Source organism: Aedes aegypti, chromosome 2, assembly GCF_002204515.2.
Source record: "Aedes aegypti strain LVP_AGWG chromosome 2, AaegL5.0 Primary Assembly, whole genome shotgun sequence".
Lineage (NCBI taxonomy): Eukaryota > Metazoa > Arthropoda > Insecta > Diptera > Culicidae > Aedes > Aedes aegypti.
The window spans coordinates 92,637,138-92,652,277 of NC_035108.1; positions in this window are offsets into that span (position 1 = coordinate 92,637,138).

The window sequence follows — 15,140 nt, forward strand, 5'->3', positions numbered from 1 at the left end:
ATAAACGATTGTCTGGTTCTCTAGATTTGTGCTGTCGAAAATTCAAGGTTTGGATTCGATGCATAGTCACATTAAATAGATGTTTTTTCAGCAACTTTCTTCATTGAAATTTGAAGAATGATTTTTCGTATCATCAGCTTTTGCTGATTAGGATACAATCTCAATTAAAATTGTCATGACAAACACAAGGGGCAACATTTTCAACTCGTGATTAATCAATTATTTTAAACACAAAATCAAATTTGTTTGATGGTTGTCATTCGATAATGTATAACAATAGGGGAAGGCGGGGCAGTATGGTCATACGGGGCATTATGGGCCACCCTTCATTTGAGCTTAAAAACCGATTTGGATCCCGATAACCTTAAAATCTCATAAAATATGGCTCAACTAGCCACCACCGCGAAAGCCGTGCAAAAATTTTGTTTTATATATATTCATGAAAATTTAAAATATTTAAGCTTCTACGAAAATCTTAAAATCTTATAAGATTTTGCATGTAAAAATAAGGTTTGCATAAAGTTTTGTCTATTATAATTTTTTTCACAGCAGTTTATTCTTCCACTATCTATAGGCATGATGTGCACGAAATTGTATAGATTCTAAAATAAATTTTCAATATTAACAAAACTTATGGTGGGGATTGCTCATCAAACCTTCCGGTCCGCCTCATAGTTACGTACTATTTGGTGCTGGGTGTAGTTCTTGTTTTTCCAGCTGTATTGAAAAGCATGAGCCATAGTCTTTGGCATACAATCGGATCTATCTTTAGCAGAAAAGAACCGAAATGTCTATCGACGACCGGTGATTGCTAGCAGATATAGTGGAGAGCTTGTCTTGAAACGTTCATCGCTTCAAGCTAGTTGAAAAACTGAATAGGGGTGATCGGGGCAATATGGGCCGCCTAAGGAAAACGTCATAAAATGCATAGCAAAACAGCAAAATCTATCGTTTAAATGCAAGTGAGTTGTACTACAACATGTGTTCTTCCATGTTACGTCGATAATTAATGTTAACATTGACTAGAAAATTTGTTTAGGGACCTTTTTGGAAACCTTGTTTATCTGCGTGTTCACCAACCATATGGGGCATTATTATGGGGCCCAGATAGCCGTAGCGGTAAACGCGCAGCTATTCAGCAAGACCAAGCTGAGGGTCGTGGGTTCGAATCCCACCGGTCGAGGATCTTTTCGGGTTGGAAATTTTCTCGACTTCCCAGGGCATAGAGTATCATCGTACCTGCCACACGATATTACGCATGCAAAAATGGTCATTGGCATGGTAAGCTCTCAGTTAATAACTGTGGAAGTGCTCATAAGAACACTAAGCTGAGAAGCAGGCTCTGTCCCAGTAGGGACGTAACGCCAGAAAGAAGAAGAAGAAGAAGAATGGGGCATTATGAGCCACCCAACGGGGCAGTATGAGCCACCTCATTCAATTGTATGATTTTCATTTAAAACAATATAGAGAACAGCTGATCATAAACTGTACAATATTGGAAAGGAAATTTTATAAAATTTGCTCGAAAATATTAAATCTAGCGCCTTATTTTTGAAAGATACATAACACATAGTAGACAGACCATGTAATTCTAGTATTAAATTGTAACACTTGGTTCAACTTATTTTCTAACGAAGTGTTCCATTTGTAATGGTGCACCAAGATTACTATGTAGTAAAAAAATATCTAGTGAATTTTGGCAATGCATTTTTTATGTTCAAAACACTTTTATTATGACTTAAATCTGGGTGGCTCATTTTGCCCCGCCCTTCACTTTTTAAATAATATTCAGAATTCCAAAAATTTTGTTTACTGGAAAATCTAATTTCACGCACGAATTATTCAGTATTATCAGAAGTTTCAATGGATTGGTAAAATTTACCAGAATAATAGATACAATTGTCTTAAAGCCTTAATCAAAAACTGCCAAAATTATAAGCTTTTCATGACAAAGGAAAAACTTGTACATTTTTGTGAATAATAATAAGAAACGAATATTCTTACGGTTTTTATCATGGTGGCTATTTGAAGCATCCTCTAGCAGATCATAATGACACTAGACATTAAAACACTGTTTTTGAGGTCAAATTCGGGGTGGCTCATATTGCCCCCATTGCCCCTACACTGATTGCCTGTCGATCAGAGCCGAACTAGGCATAGATCGTATGTATACATCTGAATCTACATGTCTCCGATGTATTACATCGTTCCAGGTGGGAGTTATCTGATATGTGAATATGGTACCATAACAGAATTTTCCATCTGAACGAAGTGATAAATCATAATATTCCGCAAACTGTATCACACATCTACACTCAAAAAAATCCAAACGTCATTGCTACGTGAAAAATCACGTAGATCATTCCAAATTCATTTTGCCTTCACTTCACCTGACTAAGATAAAGATCACTAAGCCATTCATAACCATCAAATAGTGAATCGGTAATTGTTACTGAGGTTACCTATCGCACTTACGTGAAATTCACGTAGGTGCCTAAGTTCATTTTGACATCTGCATATTGTACGTACATTCGGTGTTGAGCGCAAATCCTAAGATGGCGCCCGCTTGATTTTTGCAGAACTTCAGAAGCTGCTGAACTTTAAACCCTGTGTTAGATTGATTTTAAGGTAAATATGCTTTGAATACCGAAGAATCCCTGCATTACTTCATATTTTACACCTGATTTATAACCTCTATCAATTATAGCACGCAAAGGCTGCAACAAAACAGAACATACTCACAACATTTGGGAAACAAGATTTACAATGCTCAGATTGAATATAAAAATATCACAATCTTTTAGATTTGTTTACATTTTCCAATTGGGAATTAGTTTTCTTCCAAAGCCTATTAGAAATAAGATTGATCTTTATTAAAATTAAATTTAATGCAAAACCATCTAGGTCCTATTGAAACGCTTCGTAAAGGCTACTGGAAAATCCACGTAGCTCTTACTTGTAGCGCTGGTGGAATGGACGAAGTTCAAAAGTTCATGCGTTCATTCTGGGCTACCTATGATTAACGTAAGAGCTACGTGAAAAGTGCGATGGAAAAAAACCACGTATGTTTTCACGTAACAATGACGTTTGGATTATTTTGAGTGTACAGAATGTATTGCGTGACACAGCAGAGTATTGGGTACATAGGACCAAGTCCCTGCCGGGTGGCGCGAAACTGATGAGCGATAGACAATAGAATCAACAACACTGCCATAAGGGATAGTAAGCATGTGACTATTGTCGAAACTATGATTAGGAGGCAAATCAACATCCCAAGATCAAATTTTTGTTACAACCCAATGTAGGTATTATTAAATTAGGCTGTAGAAAATGATAAATATCTGATCACTTAGGAACCTTGCAACAGGTAATAAATGCTCGTAGTCTGTTTTCTTCGAATACACATGTATAAATTGTTAAAATTGCCGAATCATACGCGGAATTTATTAAACGGATCATGAAATTAGGACTGAAATCATGAAACACATGAAAAGCAGTTTAAATTAATCTATTACTAGATCAACACTAATGCTCACATTTTTATATTCTCATTTCATCATGGTCCTCATTGCTCGAGCGGAGACGAACACCCTGGAGATGGAAAAAATCGACAGCGCTACGATAAGGAAACGTAACAGATGAGAAACTATCGATACATTTATCAATTATAAAACCCCGTTTTAATGTTAACACTTTGTTTCTGTTTTTTTCTGTTTTTTTTTTTCGTTTCAGCAATCAAATAACCGAACCAACTCTACTATCTTTTCATTTCTTCTTCGTTATACTTATAGTCCTTCTGGCACTGAACCGAGTGGTGCGCCTTCCGCTTTCTTACTGGTGCTGTTTTTCCTGTACATTTGGCATAGTGTCGGAGGTGGTGTACTGTATTTGCTATACAACGCGCTACTTTCGATATTGTGCTTGGCGTGTGGGGAAGCAGTACTAGTGGTGAAGCGGAGGGCGCCATTCGGTTTAGTGCCAGAGGGACTATATCTATTTAATGTATCTGAAGCTTGTGGGACCGCTTTAATTCCGGCGCCTGCTTGTGGAAGATCCCGGTGTGCTAAACGGTATAGGACATGTTAACGGGGGAGGCTTGGTAGGTCCTCACCCAGCCCGTGTCTAGATGGGCGGATAATTGTCTGCCAGGGTGTGGATTGAGCAATTACAATTACAATTACAAGTTGCAAAATGATGATTTTTTCATCACGAGTTGTACATTTGGATAAATACAACGAGTTTTGAAAAAATAGAGTTTTGCAACGAGTTGCATACAACATTTTTTGCTATTTCGAAAGAATCTATTTCAGCTGGATGCACTCTAAAAGCACAAACAAACATTTCAAGAGAACCCACATGGGCATACAGCCATGTGTAGTTTCAATTCAGTATTTTTCAATCACGTAGGCTTTGATAAGTACCCATGAATGTCATAAATTTTATCGCTCCCATCGGTAAATATCATGTAGATCTTTAGGTATTTCCTATTGGAGGAAAGAACAGGTAAGACAGCACAAATATACTACTACTAACAGATTGCACAACGGATATAGACTCGAGTGAAGCGACTCGCCGTGTAAACCAAATGGAAAGTCGCTTCACTCTAGTCGACAATTCTCACCTCACGCCAGTCGTAGATCAACACCCAAGAGTCAGATGCAATTGTGCTTATTCTGTGCGGTATGTAAAGCAAGACGAGTCGGTGAGGTATCGACTCACTATCATTTGATTAACATTAGTCGCTCAACGTCACCGTGGTGAGAACGACTCGTCTCAACTCACACGCCGCGCAGAATATGCACAAATGGCATGAAGAGACTGGGTTATTCGGTTGACGCCTACCAAAACAGTTCTGAAAAGTGCTACTTTTCAGCACCGAAAAGAGTGCTGAAAAGTAGCACTTTTCAGCACTGTTCTTTCGGTAGAAAAAGTAGACCGTTATGTTGACTATCTTCTCAATGAAAAGTTGATTGATTTGCAACCGAATTGCAAAAAAAACTATTTTCCTTATTTTCTGTTCAATACTAATGTTTTCGCCATTTTAGGTCTACGACTTGCAGACATTATTGGGATTGGTTCCTGTTAATTCTCGAGATGATATACTGACTGAACTATGCAAATGAGTGTTACAAGCAAAACGACGATGCCATGGTGGCTTTAGGCCTTGAAAGGCTATTTCATTAGATAATTTCGTTTCCTGATCCTTTTTCACATTATTGTTTGTTATGTTGGAGTAAACTACGGAGGAAGTAAAACAATATTTGGAAAAAAACACATGGACTGTAAATCCCACGGTGTACAATATTATGTTAATTTTGTATGCAGGGACTAGACCCATTCCTCGGTAACCCCGCAGATCGAGAATGCTTCAAGTCATGTAAAAGTGTGTATTTCAATGTCCATGCACGTCAAGGTCTGGACGGAGATCAATATTTGATCATCTTTGAAAACCTTTTATATATTTCAAAATGTGCATGTCTTTTAATTTCTTCCCATTCTCTATAAAGGGTTACGGGAGGTTATTGAAAATCGTCAGGGTTTCGTTATGATTGGTCACTGCGTTTGTCCAAATGTTCAATGCTGGCATACAGAATACTCTCCTTATCAGTTCTTCATCCCTATTTGTTTGGTTCAGAAAAGCTTTCCATGAGTAATTGTGGTCTACTGATGCCTACAATGAAAGGAATAAAGTTTTGTGTAAAATAGAGTAGACATTGCAATATGCACAAAAATCCCGCAGCAGCAAAACAAATCCAGTGAAAACTATTGACATTTCAATCAACAATCTTTAATTATTGCCTACTAAGACTAAACTATAAAATTGATAGCCAAGAAATGTCAAAGTCAAATCACCCCCCGTTGTTTTATAGCTAGCGTAAAAAGCTGGATAATTTACGGCAAAACGAAAAGTTACTTGTCGTAATTTTACGATGAAGTTTTAGAATGTGACTTCCATTATACTTACTGATGGAAAATTTCTTCCTTAGTCGGCGTTTAAAGGACGCGGTTTAAGCAGTATTCCAATCAAATTCGATCTACTAAAAAAGGATTATTTACGTAAATATAAACTACCCTGTTTGAAAAAATTCTAGACGATATCTTGTAAATTTGGAAGCACAATACTTACTTTACTTTACTTAGAAGCACAATAAAAATGTCCAAATATGATACTCAACTAGACCTACTACCTGCAGAAGATCATATGTAATATTCCCTATCATGATTGATATTGATCGTAAAACAGTATACTAGAATTGAAATAAAATTGATTACGGCTTGCTTTTCAAGTCACTTTTAGTCACTTTTTCGAGAATAGAAAGTCACTTTTTAGTCACTTATTTCTCAAATTTGGTCACTAATATAACTTTTTTCGGTACCAATTCTTGCTACCAGCCCTGCTATTAGAAAAGCCACATCAGCTAAGTCTATACATATACAAATGTTGGTCATAGGGTCATGGCGAACATTCGATATGTATGTCTATGACTGATTCTTATCTAACAGGGGCACTAGTAGGCTAGTAGACCACGCGGACAATTTCGAAACAAATTTTTATACATCGGTCTTACGATCCGAAAGGCTCAGTTATGCTGTAAAATCATTCTTTTGAAGCTACTCATCAGTACTGTTACATTGTTGAATTCTTTAACAGAATTACATAATCAACTCATTACTAATCACTGTCCCTATATTCTTTTTTTTCTCACATTCTTATCTGTTGCATGATTATGATCATTACTAATATTATGCATGAGCATGCACAATAGGGTGCGGCTTATTTTTCAAAAGTTCTCAAAACCAAAAATTCGTGTGCTCTACTGAATTCAAATCACATTAAAAGAGAAACTTCAAAATTTGAGCCAAAAATATTAACATTTAGAGGTGGCGCAAGCGTCTTGAAGTTGAATGTAAAGGTTATAAAAAATGACCTTCAGTAAAGTACACATAACTTTGTTATTTTTCAACCGATTTTAAAACTTTTAGCATCAATACCTTCAAAATTAAATTTGTAAAAACTTTGTTGAACACCAAATTTGTCTAAAATCAAAAAAAGTTTTAGTTAAAAGTAATTTATTCCAAATTTTTCCTCATTTTACTAAAAAATTCAACTTTGTTTGACCATAATTTCATGATTACTCTACCGATTCCAAATCTTTCTACGTGCTTTTGAAGCTAATTTAATTGTTTTCAAACCTTTCATATATCACATTTTACTAAAAAAATGTCTTGACCAAGTTATTCAGCAAAAACTGCACAAAAACATTATTTTTCAACGAAAAATGCCAGTTTTGTCAAATCTTTGGCAGTTTAATATTGTCTCTTAAGCTGAAACTGATTTTTATCATTTGTTAAACCTTTGGGAAGGACTTTGCAACAATTTTTAAATAATTTTGAAACAAAATTATGTTTGCATATGTTAAAAAATATATGCACTATTCAACTCGTAACTAAGGCAAGATGCTTCACATATTTTTTAGTTTTATAGAAAATATGCTGTTTTCCGCAAAAAAACTTAAATAATCCAAAGAAATTTGATTTTTTCATTGAAAAATCATGTTTTTGGGTAGTTTTTGTTGAATACCTAAGTCAAAAATATTTTTTAGAAAAAAATGTTGTATGTACAGTTTGAAAACAAATAAATTTGCTTCAAAAGTATGTAAAAAGATTTGGAATCGATTGAGTTTTAATGAAGTTATGGTCAAACAAAAATGATTTTTTTAGCAAAATGAGGAAAAATTTGGATATAAGTAATTTTAACTAAGACAAGTTTTGATTTTAGACAAATTCGATATTCTACAAAATTTTTATAAATTTAATTTGAAAGAAAATGGTGCTAAAAGTTTTGAAATCGGTTGAAAAATAACAAAGTTATGTTTACTTAACTGCAGATCATTTTTTATAACTTGAAAATTCACCTTCAACACGCTTGCGCCACCTCTAAATGTTAATATTTTTGGCTCAGATTTTGAGGTTTCTCTTTTTTTGTGATTTGAATTCAGTAGAGCACACGAATTTTTGGTTTTGAGAACTTTTGAAAAATAAGCCGCACCCTAATGCACAATAAGAATTATTTCAGGATTAGCGGTACATGGATAACTGGACATAATAGCTTCGAAAAGGGTGCTTTAAACTAGGATAATCCTGGTCTGGGAAGTATTATCATGAAGAGTAAGTTACAATTCTTCATTATTAACTGCTGAATCACACAAACAAATGAACTAATAATATCAAATATCTTTATATAAATCAGTACTTTCAATTATATTTCAGTACATGATAAAAACAGATAAAGTTTGTAAAGTCGTCACCATCGATTGAATTGCGTTATTTATGCTCAACCAGTCCTTAGCATCACTTTCATATTGTTCTTATTTTGTTGTTTATAAAAATTATAAAAAAAAGATCAGCCCATTCTTTCTTACTTGTACAATTGCCAGTCTATTTCAAATTTTAATAAGCAAATCAAATTTCAAAACTCAAATTATGTTGCTATCAGCACATTTACATTTTGCAGCATAAATCGCATTATTGTGTCAAGTCTTATCCAATTCCCTCAGAGGCGCGTCCACGTTCGAAACCATGGGTAGGACAAATGCTGCCAAATATTTTGTGCACAGTGAAGCTAAGAAAAATTTTGACCCTGGACTGGAAAGTTTAAGTTACTGTATGTGAGAGGCTCAAGTGACATGTTTATCGGTGGCTCATTTCCTAGGAAATGTTTCTACGAATTTTGTTAACAATACCTCAAGAATTTAACCTGGATTTACCGAAGGAAAACCACAGAAATGAAACTTCTTCAAAGATTATTTCAGAAATCATCTGAACTCCTTCAGAAATTCTTTGAGAAGTTCTTCAGGAAAGTTCTAACTCCTCCAAGATTTTATCCAGTGATTCATCAAGATACCCGATCAAAACGTCTTCTAAAATTCAATCGATAACTTCTCCAGAAATTTCTAGGATTTCCTTTAAAATTGTCTTTTGGAAATTGGATGAAATTTCAACTAGGGATTTTCTCTAATAATACCTTCAGCAATTGCTCGAAAGATTCCTTCTAAGATGTCTACAGAATTTTTCTCAGTAATTCTTTGAGATTTCCTTAAGTAAGCTTTGAAAGTTTTTTTTTAGTTTATTTTTAACCTTAGATAAAAGTTGTGTATGTTTTAAATCCACCCTTAATAAACAAGGATCTCTGAAATAACTCTTGGACTCTTTGGGAAGATTTAGAAGCTTTCCTAGATAATTTTGCTAAGATAATCGAATCTCGAGGTTTCTATAGTAATATCTCGAAAATTTTTGGACTGAATTACTATAGAAATTTGTGTAGGGATAATCGTTGGAATTGTTGAAAAAAATGGCTGTAGTATAAACTGGTGAGAAAACTTAGAAAAACTTTTGAAGATTGAATGGATTTTTTTTTGAAAAACATCCTTAAAAATGTTTGATAAAATTGCAAGAGTAATACTTGGATGAAATGCTGGATAAATTTCTAGTAAAAAAATAGATTATTTCGGAGAACCTCTCAAGGAATTTTGGATTTATGAGATGAAACGTGGATGAATTCTTGAAGCACTTCATTCGAACAATTAATTCTTGCATTATTTCTTAAAAAAAACTTAAGTTTTTTTTTCAAACACTGTAGAACACGTTGAAAGCTTCTCCAAAGTTACAACTGGAGAATTCTGTTGAAGGATTAGTGACAAAATATATAAAGGAAATTCTAAGACAGTTTTGAAAAAAAATAAAGTAATACCTCAGAAAATTACTGGAGGTAATAGCTTTCGAGTTCTCAAGGTTTTCCAAGAGCAAATTCTGGATAAATTCTTCTAAGTATCTTTTAGAGGATTCTGGAAGAATTGCTAGTAAAATTGGTGGAGAAATCTCTCGAAGAATTTCTGTAGAAATCGCTGTAGGAGACCCTGAAAGTATTCTGAATAATTCCTGAAGCTTTTTCTCAGGGAATCTGAGACAAAATTCTTGAAGAGCCTCTTGAACCTGCTATAGAGACTTTTTAAAGACTTGCATTGAAATACAGTATGTCCCATAAAAAAATGGGAAAATCGTCATATCACGTTCTATGGTAGTTTTTATAAGGAAAATGCGAACGAAAAATACTGCTTTTCTACGCCTATTTGTTCCATGTTCTATGTAAACCTTATGGACCGTGGGACAAATATGCGTAGAACGGAAGCATAAATGATATTCATTACTTGTATTGCTCAATATGTTTAGACTCTGGTTTTCGCTTTCGACATGATTTTTATCAGTTACTTTCACCATACTAGAGAGGAATTGGAAGCATACTTCCAAATTTTATCATGCAGTCATCGACTTTAATATCTTTGTAATGAAAGCTTCTAAAACATTAACGGGTGAGATTCTTCACAGGCCTTGTCTCCAGCATTCGCCCATATCAAATAATATAATAGATTTATACCTGGATCATTGGAGACTTAAACAAATGTTAGAAAAAAACTGATCATTTTGGAGAGCCGTGGTTGAACCTTCATATAAATATGATAATGGTCGTGGTTTCGAATCCCACCGATCGAGGATCTTTTCGGGTTGGAAATTTTCTCGACTTCCCAGGGCATAGAGTATCTTCGTACCTGCCACACGATATACACATGCAAAAATGGTCAATTGGCAAAGAAAGCTCTCAGTTAATAACTGTGGAAGTGCTCATAAGAACACTAAGCTGAGAAGCAGGCTTTGTCCCAGTTGGGACGTAACGCCAAAAAGAAGAAGAAGAAGATAAATATGATAAACGGCTCTGTTTTGCTCAAAACATATGAGCTAGTATTGGCATAAGGGATGGTACACAAATTATGTCACGCTTAATTTCCACTTTTTCGACCCCCCCCCCCTTTGTCACGTTTTTGGTATGGAACCTTCAAAAATTTTGTAAGGCTTGTCACGCTTGGCTTGACCCCCTCCCTCCCCTTGGAGCGTGACGTAATTTGTGCATGACCCCTAAGTTGTCTCTAAGCGAAGGAACGAATTTCTTTCGAAAAAAATGTTATAGACCTCTGTTTTGTTTTTAATTCAACTTTAACAAAAAAAAATTAGGGCCTCTCAAACCCATAAGACGCAAAGGGACCCAAAAAATGACTCTGGCAAAATATTTTATTGTTAACATGAAAAACACGTTCTCTAAGAACTCCTCCATCCTCTGATACCAAACGAACTAATATTTTCAACAACAAAGCGTGATTTTCGAAGGTGAAAAGTTTATCACTAGAGTATACGACAATCAAACGCTGTTTCTAAGTTTGAGCGGACAAAACCTTTAAACTTCTTTGCTTTATTAAATTATGTAGGACAGTGAGAAAAATATGACAAAAGTTGTCCTAGATAGTGGAGTTATGTCATAATATACTACAGTAATCAGAAATTACATTTGCTCACAAACACAACGAAAATAACGCTTGTGGATGCCAAATTCACGTTCGAACAATGTTCGCATTTTTTTATGGGCCATACTGTAGAGACCATATTTTAATGAAATTTCTCTGAAAAATGTCAATAGATTAAACAATGCTTTGATAGATCATACTAAGAGTGATCGCACGCTAGACCATCACACTTGTGCTGTGTATAACAAGATGCAACTGGAACTAGATTAATCCATAGGAGAGGAACCATCCACGGGCTGAAAATCTCCCTAATGAAGCTAATAAGAAAAATAGATTAATCTATTACTTCATCCAAAGAGTCTTCAAAATTTTTCTGATAATTCTCTAAAAAAGTGTCAAGTATTACTTCTAGGAATGCTTACGGCAATGTTCCAGAACATATAGAGGGTTGTCCATAGATATTTTCAAGAAACCATCCATTGATTAATTTAGAAATGCCGTAGAGGATTGCTTCATTTGTTTTTCTAACGGTTAAAGAAAAACTTTTTTCTTGTAGCAATTGTTACAGTTACATTCCCAGGATTTTCAATATAGATATTCTCAATCGTTCTTCTCACGAGCCAGAACTTTTGGGGATCATGCACATATCATGTATGTTACGCTTTACTAGGCACGAGAATACCATGAAACCCCTTATCGTGTCTTCCAACCTCCATAAGAATAAGAACGATGCTAAAACGCGATAATCGAGTTTGTGTGTATATTGAACAGATGATAAACAATTTAGTTTATTTTTCAAGCTATCTTTTGATCTCGTTTTTTTATGAATCGTGGGTAGGAAAATCCTTTGACTGTCCTACCCAGCTGTTTTTGTGCGTAGTACATGTTCTCCCTGTCCTACCCACTTCCCGCGCCACATCAATTCATTATATTGCAAGCTGCAAAAAAAAGCCTTGCAGTTATCCGTTATAATAAATTACTAGATGGTAATTTGATTGATCACATAAAAACATGAAGGAATTCAATTTGAATTCAGATATGCGAACAATAGAAGATTGGATGACAACGAAGACCAACTATGATGTTTGTCTCAGAAGAAATTATAGGTTTGCAATGATCTGTATTTTCTAGGACAGTCAAGCAGCTTCGAATGCTCTAATGGCATTCACATGTTTTTTTTTTTGTTTTTTACAAGGGGGAAATCTGCAAACAGATCCCCTGAGAAGATAACTCAGCGAATGCGGGGATGACGCACCAACGACGACCCGCTAAAACCAGCCTATGCACTGTGCATGAGCAATTCATTTAGAATTGCTCAAGTGGTGAACAGTGCATCGACATGACCCTTTGACTCAGACCCTCATCTCCCCGGAACCACCTTACGGTATTTCTTCGGGAAGGGACCAGTGCATATAGCACAACACGTGTAGCAGAAGTAGCCTAGGCAAACTGCTTCTCCTAGCCGACTTAAACAATGTTACAAGGGACCAGCCTCGGCAGGGCTAATCCTCTGCAGCCAACTCTTGGTCGGCGCGCCATAGACGCTGCAATTCTAACATAATGTGAGTGACAGCCGTAGTTACTGCATTCCAGCACTCGGCATTCACATGTAGATCAAAATTAGTGTGGGAATGAATTCTTTCTCTGAAGCAATTGGCCAGTAGGAACGAAGTTACATTATTCTGGGTGCTCGGTCATTGTGGAATCGAGGGGAATGAAATCGCCGACAATCTTGCAATACAGGGTGCTGCTTCGAGATTTGTCGGACCTGAACTGTTCTGTGGTGTTCCTGAGTGCACTCTTAGAATGAAACTGAAAAATTGGGAAATGTCCATGGTAGAATCCAATTGGATCGCCACGGATACATCCAAGCAAGCGAAAAGATTCAATTAAGTTTTTATGATAAAACCCAGTATATCAAAACCCTTTACTGAATCTATAAGCTATAAGCAAAAGCTGCACTGAATCCTAATAAAGGAAATCTTAGGGTAATAACTGGCCTGATGACCGGTCACTGCCCAAGTAGGTATCATCTTAAAAAGATAAGAAAAATTCAAACCGCTGAAAGTTGTTTTTGTCAAGCTGAAAACGAAACTGCTGAGCATTGCTTAGTCAAAGAATGATAACATTTGGAAAACTGTTATTAGAGCCCTTGAAAATTTGGCGAAGTATTCCTTATAGGGTAATAGCAGTGTTGTGAAAAACTCAAATTCTCATTACTCACTCCTGATATTTTTCATGCGTGAGTTGTTAACCACGCAACTCAGCAGTTAAAAAATCATGGATGAGTTGGCACATCAGTTTAATTCATTGCCTCGTATTTTCACTCTTTTCTCGCACAAAGCCATGACTCCTTGTTGGTATGGTAGAATTATAATAATCCTTTCTAACGTAAACAACAGCATTCAGTTTTCAAGAGTTTTTGACGGGTTTTACGACTGAATCATTTTTCACGGATGAGTGATTTTGCATGAAAATATCAAGCGTGAGATTTACGAAACAAATCTCTATTGAGTTTGCTCTCAAAATGAAACACAGTGAACACATTTTCATTGAATAATTTTTAGTTTTGAACAGAAAAAACTACTGTTTCGATGATAACGATGATTACGATGACGGAGCGTTGAACCTTATTGAAAACCACTAAATTTCAATGCAAACTAATGACACTTTTTCTCAGAACCGTTTCTTTTGTTCTTCATAGTGTTGATGACTTTGTAAATGTTTGAAGCAAATTGTTTTAATATCAAATTATTACCATCCATTCATTTATATTTTAAAAAATATATTAAAAACATCCCCAGCAAACCCGTAAGTACTCAAGGCAGCCTTAATTTTTTGTTCAATCACTCCATCAAAAAAAAAGGCATACATAAAATGTATCATAATATAATTTACATTTCATCTAGCAATGTTAAGAGGAAAATAACCATCATCGTTCTACAAATTTTCAAAACCAGTTTTTTTTTGCTCAAAATTGAACCAATGTTTAAGAAAATCTATCACTGCATTGCACTTGCTATCTGTAATGCAATGATAGATGTTCATGTGGATTGCTTAGAATTTGAACGAAAAAGCTGGTTTTTAATTTATGATGATTGCTAATGATTGAATGATGGATTCTTGAGCCTTAATTCAAAGTACTCATGAATTCTCACTTCCGTTTCAACAAAACTACTGGTTACAATGAGAATTTGAGAAATCCCGGAATCCCGGGTTTTCCCTGGGCAAGCATCAATTTTTGTCCCGAATACCGGTACAAGCAAAATGGCCGGGAAATGGACACTACCTCGGATCTTTGTGGCGGATAACAACCTTAGTCGTGAAATACGGAGACGTATCATCAGTGAAAGCCGCGCCTACTGTGAGCTCCAGAAGAAGCTGCGATCGAGAAAGATTCACCTCCGCACCAAATGTATCAAGTACAAAACGCTTATAAGACCGTGGTCATCTACGGATATGAAGCATGGACCATGCTGGAAGAGGTCCTGCAAGCACTTGGAGTGTTCGAACGACGGGTGTTCAGGACCATCTTTGGCGATGTGCGGGTGAACGGTGTGTGGCAGTACGGAATGCACCACGAGCTCGCTAGGTTCTACGGCGAACCCTGTATGCAGAAGGTGGCGAAAGTCGGAAGGGTGCTTTGGGCAGGGCAACAACCCTGCAAACATCATTAGCTGCGTCGAATCCGGTTGGAACAAGAAGGTATAAAGCACAGCGAGCCAGGAGGCTTGACCAGATGCAACAAGATCTGGAGAGCGTGGGCAAAAATCGAAGTTGGAGGGA